Below are 13,362 nucleotides of genomic sequence, written 5' to 3' on the forward strand. Positions count from 1 at the left end.
AGGCCTTCCATGAATGGCTTGCAGGTCTGGCAGAGTACTTGGGCCTACCGGAAGCGGGGGTCCTTGCCAAGGTCCCCGTGGCTAGAACTGGGATCCCGATGCAGAAGGATGTTGTTACCTTAGCCAAAAAGGGGTGGCTCATGCCCCACACGGCCCAGCCTGTCGATCGGCACCTCGACACCAAGTATAGGCAAATGGAGGGGGATCCACTATTGCTGATGGCACACCCTCAACCGCACTCTCGGTGATCGCTGCAGCATCACTCTACTGAAAGCCTTCGTCGTCCTCGCCCAACTCGTCCTCGGCGCTGCAAGGCAAGGAGGAGAAGATCTTGGAGGCGTACAGGAAGCTTTATTCCAACTTCGCTGTATCTTCAATCCAACACGGGTGCCATGCTGGCAGCCGCTAATGAGAAGTTTTGGCAGGAAATAGCAGACTTCCTTCCAGAACTTTCGGTGCAAAGCCAGGCACGTTTCCAGGTGGGACTGGCGGAGGCTAAACTGGTGTGGCAAGACATCATGGAGTCCACCGTGGCCCACATCGACACCTGGCCGGGCCATTTGCATTGCCACAGACATGAGGACTGCCTGGCTTTGGGCTACTAAATTCAACCCTGACATCTGGGAACGCATATTGGACCTTTCATTCGAGGGGGGTGACCTCTTGCACTCCACCACCGTTGAGGAGCTAGATAAAAAGAAACAGTTCACAAACTGCAAAGTCTTTATCCTTACGATGGCCACGCCCAAGGTGTGCACCCAGTCGCATCAACGCTCCGAAAAGAGGCGGGCGTTCGGCAGGTTCCGGGGCTTCCAAGAACAGAGGTCTAGACAGCCTGATCGTTCTCGGAGTCAGCACCGGCGCAAACAACAAAAAGGGGGGAGCAAGGTCTTTTTTCAGCCCCCGCCTCCACAACAGCCTCAGAGGGAAAGAAGGCATGATGTGCCCCTTCGGGTCCACGTGTCTCCAGTGGGAGGGGGGGCAGGCTTGCCCTTCATGCACAGTTTTAGTGTCAGAAGTTCGCGGACCCCTGGATCCTCTCCGTAGTATCCACAGGGTACCGCCTACCGATTCCTCCCTCCTCCCCTCCTGTCCCACAGATTGGGACAGCAACTCTGTTGGGGGGGGGGGGGGGGAAATTCAGTCGCTCCTCGAGAGCCAGGCAGTGGAAGAACGGCCATCCTCCCAGCGAGGCTTGGGCATCTACTCCAGGATTTTCGCCATACAAAAAAAGAACCAGCCTGGTCTGAGAGGAGTTGGACCTCTCCACCCTCTCACTTTCTCTTAAAAAAATCAAGATGGTTACACCAGCACTCATTGCAGAGACATTGTGCAGAGGAGACGGCATGTGCTCCCTGGGTCTGAAGGACGCTTATCTACACGTCCCGATTTGGCAGCCTCATCGCTCCTTTCTTCGGATCAGGATCATGAGCTTCCATTTCCAGTACACAGTTCTACCCTTCAGCCTCAACTCGGGGCCCCAGGGTATTTACCAGGCTGATGAATGCAGTGGCAGCCCTCCTCAGGGCCACCATGTCTACCCATACCTGGACTGGCTCGTCCGGGTGAGATCTCCAGGGGCATTTCATCACACTTCCTCCGCCCTTATCGCGCTCCATGAGCTGGGATTTTCGATCAACCTCAAGAAGTCTCAGCTGCAGCCTACGCCTCATAACGGACATGAGCTCCGAGAGAGTTTCCCCTCGGAGGACAAGATCATGCCCATCAAGAGGGCCACTACTCACTTCCTCACCCGAGAAGTAACCTCGGCCTGGTTACCAACATCTATTAGGTATCATGGCAGCGGTCCTACTGGCTGTACCCCACATGACACTCAGATGAGATTACAGCTGCACTTCGCAGCCTCATGGTATCTGGAGAAGGGCTCCCAAGCGGAGCTTGTCAGCATTCCTCCATCTCTCCACCCGGACCGCACATGGTGGTCCAAGGACTGCAAGCCCTTCCAGCAGCTGGCCCCACAGGTCACCATAACCACGGATTCCTACCTGTATGGCTGGAGGTCCACTCTGGACAACCACAGCGTCCATGGAGTCTGGATCCTTCAGGAGCAGGAGTCTCGTATCAACTGGCTGGAGCTGAAGGCCATCTGGCTAGGTCTCAAAGCTTTCCTTCCGCTCATTGGGGGCAAGGTCGTCCTTATCCAGACGGACAACTCCACCAACATGTAGTCTGTCAACAAGCAGGGTGGTACCAGGTCCCCTCTGCTATGCAGCCTAGCGATCAGCATGTGGGAATGGGCCCTGGAGAACATCTACCCGATGGCCGTCCACCTCTCGGGGGAGCCCAACCTAGAAGCGGACAGGCTCAGCAGGCTGGCAGCGGACAATTACTAATGGCAATTGAACAGTCGGGTCCTGCTCGGGATCTTCAGCAACAATTGGTAACTATGTGTTAGGTTAGATTTTAATTTCTCTGCTAAATCTCCCTCCACTGAGAGACCCCCCAGCACTTTTTTCCTGGACTGGTGGATTCTTTTTGCGTGTTCCTGAGTGAGTGGTAACCTTTTCCCCCTGCTCACCCTTTCTTTTACTCTTTTAGGAGTGTCATTCTTCTGACTCTCCATGGTGTATTTTTGAATCTGCGCTTCCTAAAACCTTTTTGGGCATTTCAATTGTTTTATTGCAGCACACAGCACTTTCTGTGCAGTGTTGCTGGGTTGCACATTGGGCTTCCCTTTTTTAGTTTCTCTTGATTTAACTTGCAGAACTGTTCTCAAGGGTAGAGACGTATTTTATATAGTGAGACCAGCACACCCCACCTTATGGAGAGTGCTGGGGAGATACCCGATTGGACAGCCACCCGCCCCTTTCTGTAAACTGCAGGGAGAGTTTGCAGAAGTTGCGTGTGGATTCCTGTGTAACTGTCTGATTCTGGAAGCTGAAGAGAAGTCGACCACTGGAGCTGAATCGGAAGAGGGAGTTGGAGGGAACACGGCTGTGGTTGATTCCAGCGACCGGAGATGCCTGCTATGCAGCCAGAGCCTGTTCTGACACATTCTTCCATGTGACTTAGGAGCCCTAAAGACAAAGACTCTGAAGCAGGGACTGTTGTGGACCCTTCAGTCTTGAGACAGCCTGCAAAAACGGGCCATACCACGACGTGCAGTGACCTTCCTGGCCAGAGAACCACTAATACCTTGGGACCTCGAGCCTGAGTGCTGTGCATAGTCTTCCGAACTCTGATTCTCGCTCAAATATTGAGAAGAATCCGACCGGCGACAACCGTCCTTCATCTGTTAACTTGAAAAGGGCACCAGAGCCGCGAGTATCCAGAGACAGGGTCCTGTGCTGCTGCATCGTGAAGGCGTCTGTTTGCAAGCTCTTCACTTTAGAGGTACTATGTTGGATTGGGTAGTACTTACCTAAAGTCTTGTCGCTCCTGTGTGGCTGCATGGGTGATTTGTGTGTTTGGGAGTTCGCCAATACCATTCGCCCAGACGTAATGCTGGAATGCATCTAGGGAACCTTCTGCGAATTTCCTGAACACTTTCTACTAACTTTAAAGTTTGTACTTGTTAGACAAAATATCCTCTGGAACTTGGACTTTACTTCATCTGAGCCCTATCCTGACCTGCCTACTTGTGTCCCCCTTCTGCCTCTGAGATCCCTCATGCCTTAGAATAGCGAAGGACCTTAGATAAGACTTGAAAATATAACTGTTGCAAAGTACTTAATTGTAAAGGTGATAGTGTGTAACTTTGATTCCTGAAACAGAATAAGTTACAACGTGTCACTAAGTTCCTACTTAACTTTGAGTTGCTTGTTGCCCCTCTGAAAAGTATAAGAAGTTATTTACTTGCCTTTGAATTGTGTTCCACTCTTCTAGAAAGTAATTGAGTTGGCATTTCTTTATTATTCCTGTAAATCTGAGACCGATCTTGGTATCAAGAGATGACAAAGACAACAGATTTAGATTCAATAGTAGGGTCATTCTTAAATATCAGGATAGTGTAATGCCCAACCTGCCCTATAACTATGATGGGAATGTCCCTACCTAAAGAAAACGAAAGGATGTCTGGGTCAAAACCCATGCTTGCCCTCACATCTAGAACTAAATATGGTGTGGGGTTTCTCTTAGCCAACAAAAAAAGTGTGTTCAAAAGCAAAGTCTTAGCTATTCTTGGTTCAAAGTTCTCCTTGGATTCCCTATCCAAGTTCAACACAGTTCCAATAGCTACTTGCAAGGTCCTGGCAGGTCTTGAGCTTCCCTTCCCCAAGTTCGATACAGTATAGTTTGCACAAAAAGGAGGTCTTGAGGTCCTTTCCCAGGTTCAATATAACACAGTTCACATCAAAGAAAAAAAGGGTGGTCTTGAGATTCCCTTCCCCAGGACAGTGTTTCTCAAGTCTTGCAACTCTCAGGGTTCCCTTCCCCCAAGATTTCTCTGTAGCACTTCAGCTAATTCTATTCACGCAGTGTTCAATATCAGAAAGCAATAGGTCCACTTTACCCACCTTCTAGCTTGCTTTGCCAATGGTTTCAAAGTTCTTCGTGGTTAAGTTTCAGCGTCCTTTACTGGTTAGCATTTAGGGCTCTCTGATCGAGGCGTAGTTGGCAGACCACACCGTCCACCCATTAGAGGTCACACAAGCAGGAACCCTAGACTTCTCTTAAGCTTGATTTGTGATGTCTGTGATCTTCACAGTGGGGAACTCTCTGGTCTAGGCATAGTTGTTAGACCACACGATCCACCCATTACAGGTCATGCAACCACAAGTTCCCTTAGCTTTGTTTGGCCCCTTGACAGGCTCTTCTGCCTTGGGCTTTTGACTTTGCACACTTGTACTCTACTTGGTTAATGTAACACTCTTTTGCATCAGTCTTTGCCTTGCTACAGAGTTATGAGTTCTGACTCCCTTATGTTGGTAGTTAAAATGTTCCAAGTGTTCGCTCAATTTTCCACACGCTTTAACTCTGCTCATAGTGCTGCTATTCAAGGTATTAGTTTCACTTTAAATGTTTTCTATTCAATAAGTCGTGATATTCAAATATCACTCTTCATTCAGTTCGGTATTCAATATTGTTCAAATTCACGTGGACTGTTACTTGCCTGCGGTCCCCTGGGAGTACTCCGAGCTTTGCGTGTCCTCTGACACTCAGCACCTCTCTGCATCTCCCCCCCCTCACAACCTCCCCCCCTCCTCTAGCAGCGGTTCCTGTGGCTCCTGCTCATCTGATTTGCAGAGGGTAAGCCGACTGAAGTTTGTCGAGCAAATCCTGACATTCCTTCTTGGCTTCTCGCTTTATAGCAGATGCAGACCGCGTACACCTTCTCCCCACTTGTTCTGCAGCTCCGGCTGCCACCCAGGTGTCTGCACGGACAGCGTCTCTTATCAAGTCGGCATCCCCAGCTGTCCGCTTTCCACTTTGAGGGATCCCGGTCCTGCACCCACCAGCTGTAGGTCCTCCAGGATCGATGCCAGCGTTCAGCCGTCTCAGTCCCTTCCCAACACAGCGATTCTCTGCTCCTTTCATGCTTGGGTCTCCCCCTTTTATACACCCGAGCCCCATTAAAAGGCCTTGGGTGTTAGCCGTGGGCTTCTCCTGCCTGGCCATAATTAATCCAATTAATGGGACATGCCTGACCTTCAGTATTGGATGGTTCTATTCTGCTCTTCTTCGTCCCAGTACTAGAGTGGTGTTTGTAGTAAGACGTGTGTTACTTATATTTCTCCAGCATGGGGTCTGGCATGGATTCACATGCTCATAAATATTCCCCGTCGTCAGGCTGGGACTCCTCGGTAAAGAAAAAAATCAATATCAGTTTCGTTTCTGATCTCTTTCTTAGTAGTAACCAATTACTGATCTCTGGGTCATACTGCCCCCAGCCAATGACTGCCCTCTCCCTAAGCCCCGCCTCTGGCAGCCATCCTCAGATTTTTACCGCATGCTCAAGTGTTGGGAGTCCTCGTGTTTAGCTCTCGAGTTTGTTTGCTGCGTTTTCACGCTTTTTCAGGAGATGTTCTCATTTTTTCAGTTTAATCAAGCCTCAAGCTCCACCGTTTCTACTTCCGATAACAGGGACCCGTTTCGGAATTCTTCTACGCCCCTCAAGGGTGAAGTTTTCGTCGAGTTCACACTTCTTGGAGGATTCCGGAAGATCTGCAGCCTACCTCAACGGACATGGCCCAGGACAAGGGAAGCTCGACGCCCGGATCCAAGCTGTTCAGGTGCTGCCCTGGATGCGGATTACAGAACGTTTTCAAGGAGGACGAGCATTCACGATGTCTCTACTGCCTTCATGAGGACAAGACGCACGTGGAGAAAGACTGTACGTTCTGCAAGAACCTTTCGGAACGGATCAAACAAGATCGTCGTTCCCGCCTCGCCACCTGGCTGGAGAAGGGCACAGCAGGTGAGAAGGCGAAGAAGAAGTCTGAGCGGGCTTCTAAATCCTGTGAGGGCACCCCGGCGACAGGGGCCCAACCGAAGGCCAAGCACCACGAGTCCGTGGGCACCGGGAGCGACGAAAGGTCGGGCTCTTCGGCTGCTAAGCAGGGTGCTACTTCCCCGGTACGTTCGACCACGAGCCAGCGCTCTGGTTCGGGGAAGAGGAAGTCCGAGAACCCGGGTAGGCTGCTGGAGCGGACCCTGTCGATCTCGAAAGGGGAGCGAGGCACTGACCCTTCCCTCAAGGCGAAGGCCCAGGACGCACCTAAGGTGGTGAGGGCCTTGATCCACCCGGCAAAGGCCTCTACCGAAGTGGTCGCTGCGACCTTGGTGAAGCCGGCTGAGACTATGCCTGTGGAAATGCCCTCTGGGCCCAGAGTATCCCTGCCTCCGTGGAGGGAATCCTCTTTCCAGCCCACCGTTAAGACCCCCGTGAAGTCCCCGGCGGAAAAAGAGGGGGGGGGCGGGCAGGCAGTGGCCATTACAGACTCGGAATCAGCCTCTGAGGAGGAACTGGTGGAAACCGAGAAGGGCCTCAACGAGAGGTCCATAGGCCTCAATGAGAGGTTTGAGAAGGTTCGATCCCAGGGGACGGTCCCTGCTGATGTGATCGAAGATGGCGACGATGACTACGAACGGGGCCCAGTAGAGCAGCCATCCGGTCCGTCGCAGCCATTGCCCAAGCCCTAAGATAGCTCGGCGGCCATTTTGTTGGCAATCCAATCCTTATGCACCGAGATAAGGACGAGGTTACCACGGACCCCGACGGAGGATCCAGAACCAGGCCCGTCGGGAAGCCCTCCGAACAAGCGGAGGAGAGTCCACCCCGCTCCGCCATTCGTGCCCGCGAGACCGGTGGACCCCTCAACCCCCTCGCCGGACCCTGGAGAGGATACGGCGATGGATACATCGACGGGGACGGACGATGACGGCGGCGATGACACAGCGGACATCCCGTCAACCCCCCGCGGGCGTCTCCAGCCGACGTAATTGGCTCTTTCCACGCCATAACCAGGGCATCCAAGCTGTTCCAGCTCTGCCCTGAAGAACAGAAAAAGGAGGGGTTTCTGTACCAACGACGAGAGGCCAAGAGGAAGACAGTCCTCGCGGTGCCTTTACTCGACGACATCTGGGACGAGGGGCTTGCTGTCCTCAAGAACCCTTCCACGACACCAGCCAAGAGGGACGGGTACGAGAAGAAGTACTGAGTTCCCAATGCCGCCCCCTTGTGCCTCAGGGCCCAGCCCACGCCGGACTCTGTCGTCTCGGCAGCGGCTAAGAAGGTGGCAGTGGGTGCGGCGGCTTCAACTTCCACTTCCCTGCTGGACAGCGAGGGCAAGAAGTTGGATTCTATGGGACGACGAGTCATGTCGGCGGCGACGACGATTAAGGCGGCCAATGCCTTAGCGATCATGGCCCGCTACGACAGGGAGCTCTGGTTCAAGATAGCCCCCCCCCTGCTAGACTTCCTACCTGATGACAAAAGGGCAGAGGCCCTAGAAATTCTGCAGGAAGGCGAGGTGGCATCGGATCAAAGGACATTGCCGATACCGGATTTCGCCAACTGGGCAACGGAGTTTGCCTCCGACAACGAGGATAGCTCAAGGCGACAGACTTTCGCCAGGACGTCCAGACCAGAGTGTTGGACATGCCGTTCAACGGCAACAACCTCTTTGGTAAGCCGGTTGACAAGTCTCTACAGGCCATAAAGACCGAGTCGGAGACGGCCCGGGCCTTAGGGGTGCTTCAACAGCGACGGCCCTTTCGGAGCTCCGGAGGCAGACGGGGAGGGTGCCTCCAAAGGTTCCAGCGGTGGCTCCTCCACTTACCGCCAGGCGGCCCGCTCCTCTTCCCAGGAGGCCTAAAGAGGTCGCGGCAAGCAAGGGGGATCCCGCCGTTGTCGCCAAGGAGGCCAAGGCGGCAAGGTCGCCTCCAAGCAAGACTGACCCGGCCGTGTTGTCTGGCCCCCACCGAAGCACCCCAGTGGGAGGCCGGCTGACGAAGTTCGTCAGCGTGTGGGAGTCCATTTCCACCGACCGTTGGGTGTTGGACACTCTGGCCAATGGGCACTCACTGGAATTCCAAAAGAAGTGCCCTCGCATTCCTACCGTGGCCAGGAAGGAAAATCACGTACCTCAACGGCTGTTGGAGGTAAGGGCGATGCTCAAGAAAGGTGCCATCGAGCTCGTCCCCAGAAGGCTCCGGGGCTCCACAGTACTCAAGGTACTTCCTCGTCAGGAAGAAGACAGGGTGTTGGCGCCCCATCCTGGACCTGCATCGCTTAAACAAGTACATCAAGGCGCAGAAATTCAGGATGGTCGCCCTCCAGCACGTGCTGGGACAGATGGAAGAAGGCGACTTCCTGTCGTCTTTGGACCTGGAGGATGCTTACTTCCACATCCCTATTCTAAAAAGGCACAGGAAGTTCCTCAGGTTCGTGGTTCAGGGACGCCACTGCCAATTCAGAGCCCTACCTTTCGGATTAAAGTCGGCACCCAGGGTTTTCACCAAGTGCCTGACTCCAGTGGCGGCGCAGCTCCGCCTGCAGGGGATCCACGTTTACCCCTACCTGGACGACTGGCTAATCCGGGCAAGGACAAGGGAACTCGCCGTCGAACACACGGCGAGGACCGTCCGGTTGCTCACGGAGCTGGGATTCACCATCAACTACCCCAAATCCCACCTAGTTCCATCGCAGATGGCACTGTTTCTGGGAGCGAAGCTCGATACAGTGGGACAATTGGCCTCCCCTTCAGAGGAGAGGATCAAGACCATCCTGGGCAAGGTGCGGCGCCTGCTAGCCACGGACGGGACGTGGTCAGGGTGAGGTCCATCAAGTCCCTCCTCGGGATGATGTCCTCATGCATCTATCTTGTACCCCTCTGCAGACTTCGGATGCGTCCGCTACAGGAGTTCCTCGACGCCAGCTGGTTTCAGGCGAGGGGCTGTTTCGAGGACAGGATCCCTCTCGACGAGGAGTTCTGTCGGGCGATCTTATGGTGGGGCATCCGTGCTCACCTCACGACAGGCACGGAGTTTCAAATCCCGGCGTTTCAGGAGACTGTGACGACTGATGCCTCTCTGGAGGGTTGGGGGGCCAACACCGGAGGCCTCCATGCAAGAGGCCTCTGGCTCCCCGAGGAGAGGTCTCTCCACATCAACATTCTGGAGCTCCGAGCAGTGTTCTGGGCTCTCAAGTCGTTCCTTCCGTCCCTTAAGGGCAAGGTGGTGAGGATCTTCACCGACAACACCACCACGCTGTTCTACATACGGAAGTAAGGGGGCACCATATCCCCAGCCCTATCCAAGGAGGCCCAGGATCTGTGGCACTGGGCCGTCGCCCAGGGGATGTTTCTGGTTCCCTTCCACCTGGCTTGAATAAAAAACACCATCGCTGACTCACTCAGCAGGGAGCTGCGCTCGTGCCACGAGTGGGAACTGCGCCAGGATCAAGTGGATCGACTCTTCCAATGATGGGGCAAACCCCAGATCGACCTGTTTGCGACAGCGACGAACTCCAAACAGGTTCCCACAGCCGAGGAGCATGGGCGATGCTTTCTCGTTCCCTTGGGACGGCCTGTTTCTGTACGCGTTCCCTCCATTGCCGTTGCTGCTCCGCCTCATCAACCAGCTCAAGAAGTCCAGGTGCAGGATGATCCTCGTTGCACCGGCGTGGCCGAGGCAGATCTGGTTCCCGGACCTTCTGGACTTGTCAACGTCCCCGCCAGTCAGGCTGCCGGCGGATGAGGATCTTCTCTCCAGAGAAGGAGGCGCCATTCTCCATCACGACCCACAGTCGCTGAACTTGCAGGCCTGGCTCCTGCAGCACTAGAGTTTGGGGGGTACGATATCCCGTCTGATTGCAGAGAGGTCCTTGCAAAGTCCAGGGCGTCCTCGTGTTACGGTCATAAATGGAAGAGGTTCTCTGTCTGGTGCCATGCACAGAAGATTAACCCTCTGCGGATTACGGCCCCTCAAGTGCTGCCGTACCTACTGTCACTGGCCAAAGCTGGACTGGCTCACGTCTTCATATACCAGATATACCAGGGCTACGGGACGGGCGTCCTTGTGGTCTCATCGCCTGGTGAAGGAATTTATGAAGGGACTATTCAGATCATTCCCGCCGGTGAAGGCTCCTGCCCTGGCGTGGGAGCTTAATGTGGTGCTGACCAGGCTCATGGGAGCCCCATTCGAACCTATGCATTCGGCGCCTTTGAAGTTCCTGTCATGGAAGACAGCGTTCCTCGTGGCCATCACCTCTGCACGACGAGTGGGAGAGATTCAGGCCCTATCTTGCAAGCCTCCATACTTGACTTTTCATGACACGAGGGTGGTGCTGAGGACGCACCCCTCCTTCATGCCCAAGGTGCCGTCGGACTTCCACCTCAACGAGCCCTTGGTGTTACCAGTTTTCTTCCCGTTGCCTTCGACGCCGGCCGAGAGGACTTTGCACTCGCTGGATGTAGCTAGAGCGCTGAAGTTCTACGTGGACCGCACGAAGAGTTTTCGGAAGACGTCACAACTGTTTGTGAACTTTGGGTCTGTGAATCAAGGGAAGGCTCTGTCGAAGACTTCCATTTCCAGATGGCTCTCCGGCTGCATCATGCATTGTCACCGGTTGGCAAACCGACCGCTGCCCGGCCGTCCGAGAGCCCATTCGACCAGAGCGATCGCTGCTACCACAGCGTTCCTGTCTGGTGTGCCCCTGCTGGACATCTGCAGGGCTGCTACGTGGAGGTCGACGCACACCTTCACAAGATTCTACTGCGTCGATCGGGACTCCAGGGAGGAGTCAAGGGTCAGCCAAGCAGTGCTGCGCAAACTGTTCGCCTAAGGTGAGCCTGGTGAGGAGCTAAGAGATGCTTAATGTTGAGTTGTTGTATTGCTTAATGTTGCCACCTCCCGTGGTTGTGCATGTGTATACTGCTATGTATTCTTTTATTCATGAGCATGTGAATCCATGCCAGACCCCATGCTGGAGAAGGAACAAGTTACTTACCTGTAACTGTTGTTCTCCAGCATGGGTCTGGCATGGATTCACATGCGAACCCTCCCGCCTACCCCTCTGCGGCTCTTCACTTGGTCATACTGCCGCTTCACGTGCTACCAAATCTGAAGATGGCTGCCAGAGGCGGGGCTTAGGGAGAGGGCAGTCATTGGCTGGGGGCAGTATGACCCAGAGATCAGTGATTGGTTACTACTAAGAAAGACAGATCAGACACGAAACTGATACTGATTTTTTTTCTTTACCGAGGATTCCCAGCCTGACGACGGGGAATATTCATGAGCATGTGAATCCATGCCAGACCCATACTGGAGAACAACAGTTACAGGCAAGTAACTTGTTCCTTGCTTCTTCTGCTTCTCACTACTTGGCGAGTGCTCACTGGGAAAATTAGGGCATGAATTAAAGTAACCCATGAAGGCTGAGGGAAGTGAGGGTAAGACTGTTTTACGGAAGGGGGATACCATGTCTTGCAATCCAGTCCCCTCTCCCCAATCCCCAAGGACCCTCCACGCAGGTTATCCTCCCTTGCTTGTCTGCCCCCAGGGTCGAGATCCAAAAGCGATGGCCCTTCCACCAGTTTGCACCCTAAGTTACTAGGGTAATCCAGACATGGAAGCCTTGCTCACTGTTTTTAGAGAGGCACAGCTCCACCTCACTGACAAGGCCCAACCAAGCCGAAACACGTGTCTGGGGTTGCTGTTGGTACTCTTGTTCAGAAAAGAATTGCCTGGCATTTCGTTGCTGGACTGCCCTAGGGCAGGACAAAGACTGATATGTAGTGGAAATGTCTCTTCTGTGAAAGGGTGGTGAGCTAAAGAATCTGGTTGAGACTCTAACCCGGGACATAGGCCGGTAGATAGACACTCCCAGAACCCTCCCTTACTTGTCCTCATAAATAGCATCCTGCCATTCTAAATGTGCATCACTAGGTTTTACTCACCTTGAGCTGCATTCTACTTTTTTAAATGAGGTTTATACGTTGGTTTGCATACCATAAGTATTGTGTTGGTTTTTATAATTGAGTTTAGGAATGATAATAGTACTAGCTTTCTAAAGCAGTCTCTTTGCCTGTGTATATATAAAATCAACCATTATGTTTACAATACATCAGTGTATCAGTGTTTCTTTGGACCATATGTATTATACAATTACTTTGTACCTATCTACAGGCCTTTCTCTCCTAAAATAAGCCTAGCTGCTCTGTCATTGCTACCAATTATCTTGGGTGGTACACTATACTAGGAGTTTGAGTTTACTGTGTTGCCTAAGGTATAGTTTTATAAAAGTCCTTGGGTGGACTTTAGAAAAACTGTCCTAACCACTTGTTGCTCCTTTTCTGGGAGCAAGTGGCTTTCATTGCAGGGAAACTGCTGCACTGCTGTAACACTAAAATAAAACTACACGCTCTGACACACCTTCTGGGAGGGGTGGCACACATCGAGAGCAAAATGGGAGACTCTTCAGTACACCCTTCCTGATAGCTATTGGTACATCTCATAATTCATCTATTTGCAGACTTCAGTGAGGCCTTGGAAAAAGTCTCACTGTTGACAAATATGCCAGGACACCAAAAAGCCAGCAAAATGGTTAGGCGACTACCACAGTTAGCAAACACTTATACATCAATGAAAACTGTTTCTATTTCTGCTGTATAAAGTATGTTCAAATGTGCTGTCCTGAACCTAAGCCATAGCATTAGTCCATGGGAAGAGGCCTTATGGATTACTATCACAAGAGCAACAGTAAGTAACTTGTGTTTTTTCGACTGAAGGTGTGCTTCCCTGCTTTGGTTGTTTATTGCCAAATTTTCTTTTGGATGATCAATTTAATCAAGAAATCATTCATTTGATCTTACTGATAATCTTAGAAGTAAAGCACTAATTAGGTATGAATTATCTTTGCTACATTTGAGACAGTCACTGATTTAAGGTGCATATTGCTAG

The 13,362-nt window shown here is 52.5% G+C and overlaps 1 protein-coding gene across 4 annotated transcripts in view; it reads left to right on the top strand.

The window, feature by feature from the left end:
* CLSTN1 (calsyntenin 1) overlaps window positions 1-13,362 on the top strand; it is an 842,090-nt gene that overhangs the window by 636,877 nt on the left and 191,851 nt on the right. The gene's annotated exons all lie outside the window — the stretch shown is intronic.

Source organism: Ambystoma mexicanum, chromosome 8 (assembly GCF_040938575.1).
Source record: "Ambystoma mexicanum isolate Mex_15411 chromosome 8, UKY_AmexF1_1, whole genome shotgun sequence".
Lineage (NCBI taxonomy): Eukaryota > Metazoa > Chordata > Amphibia > Caudata > Ambystomatidae > Ambystoma > Ambystoma mexicanum.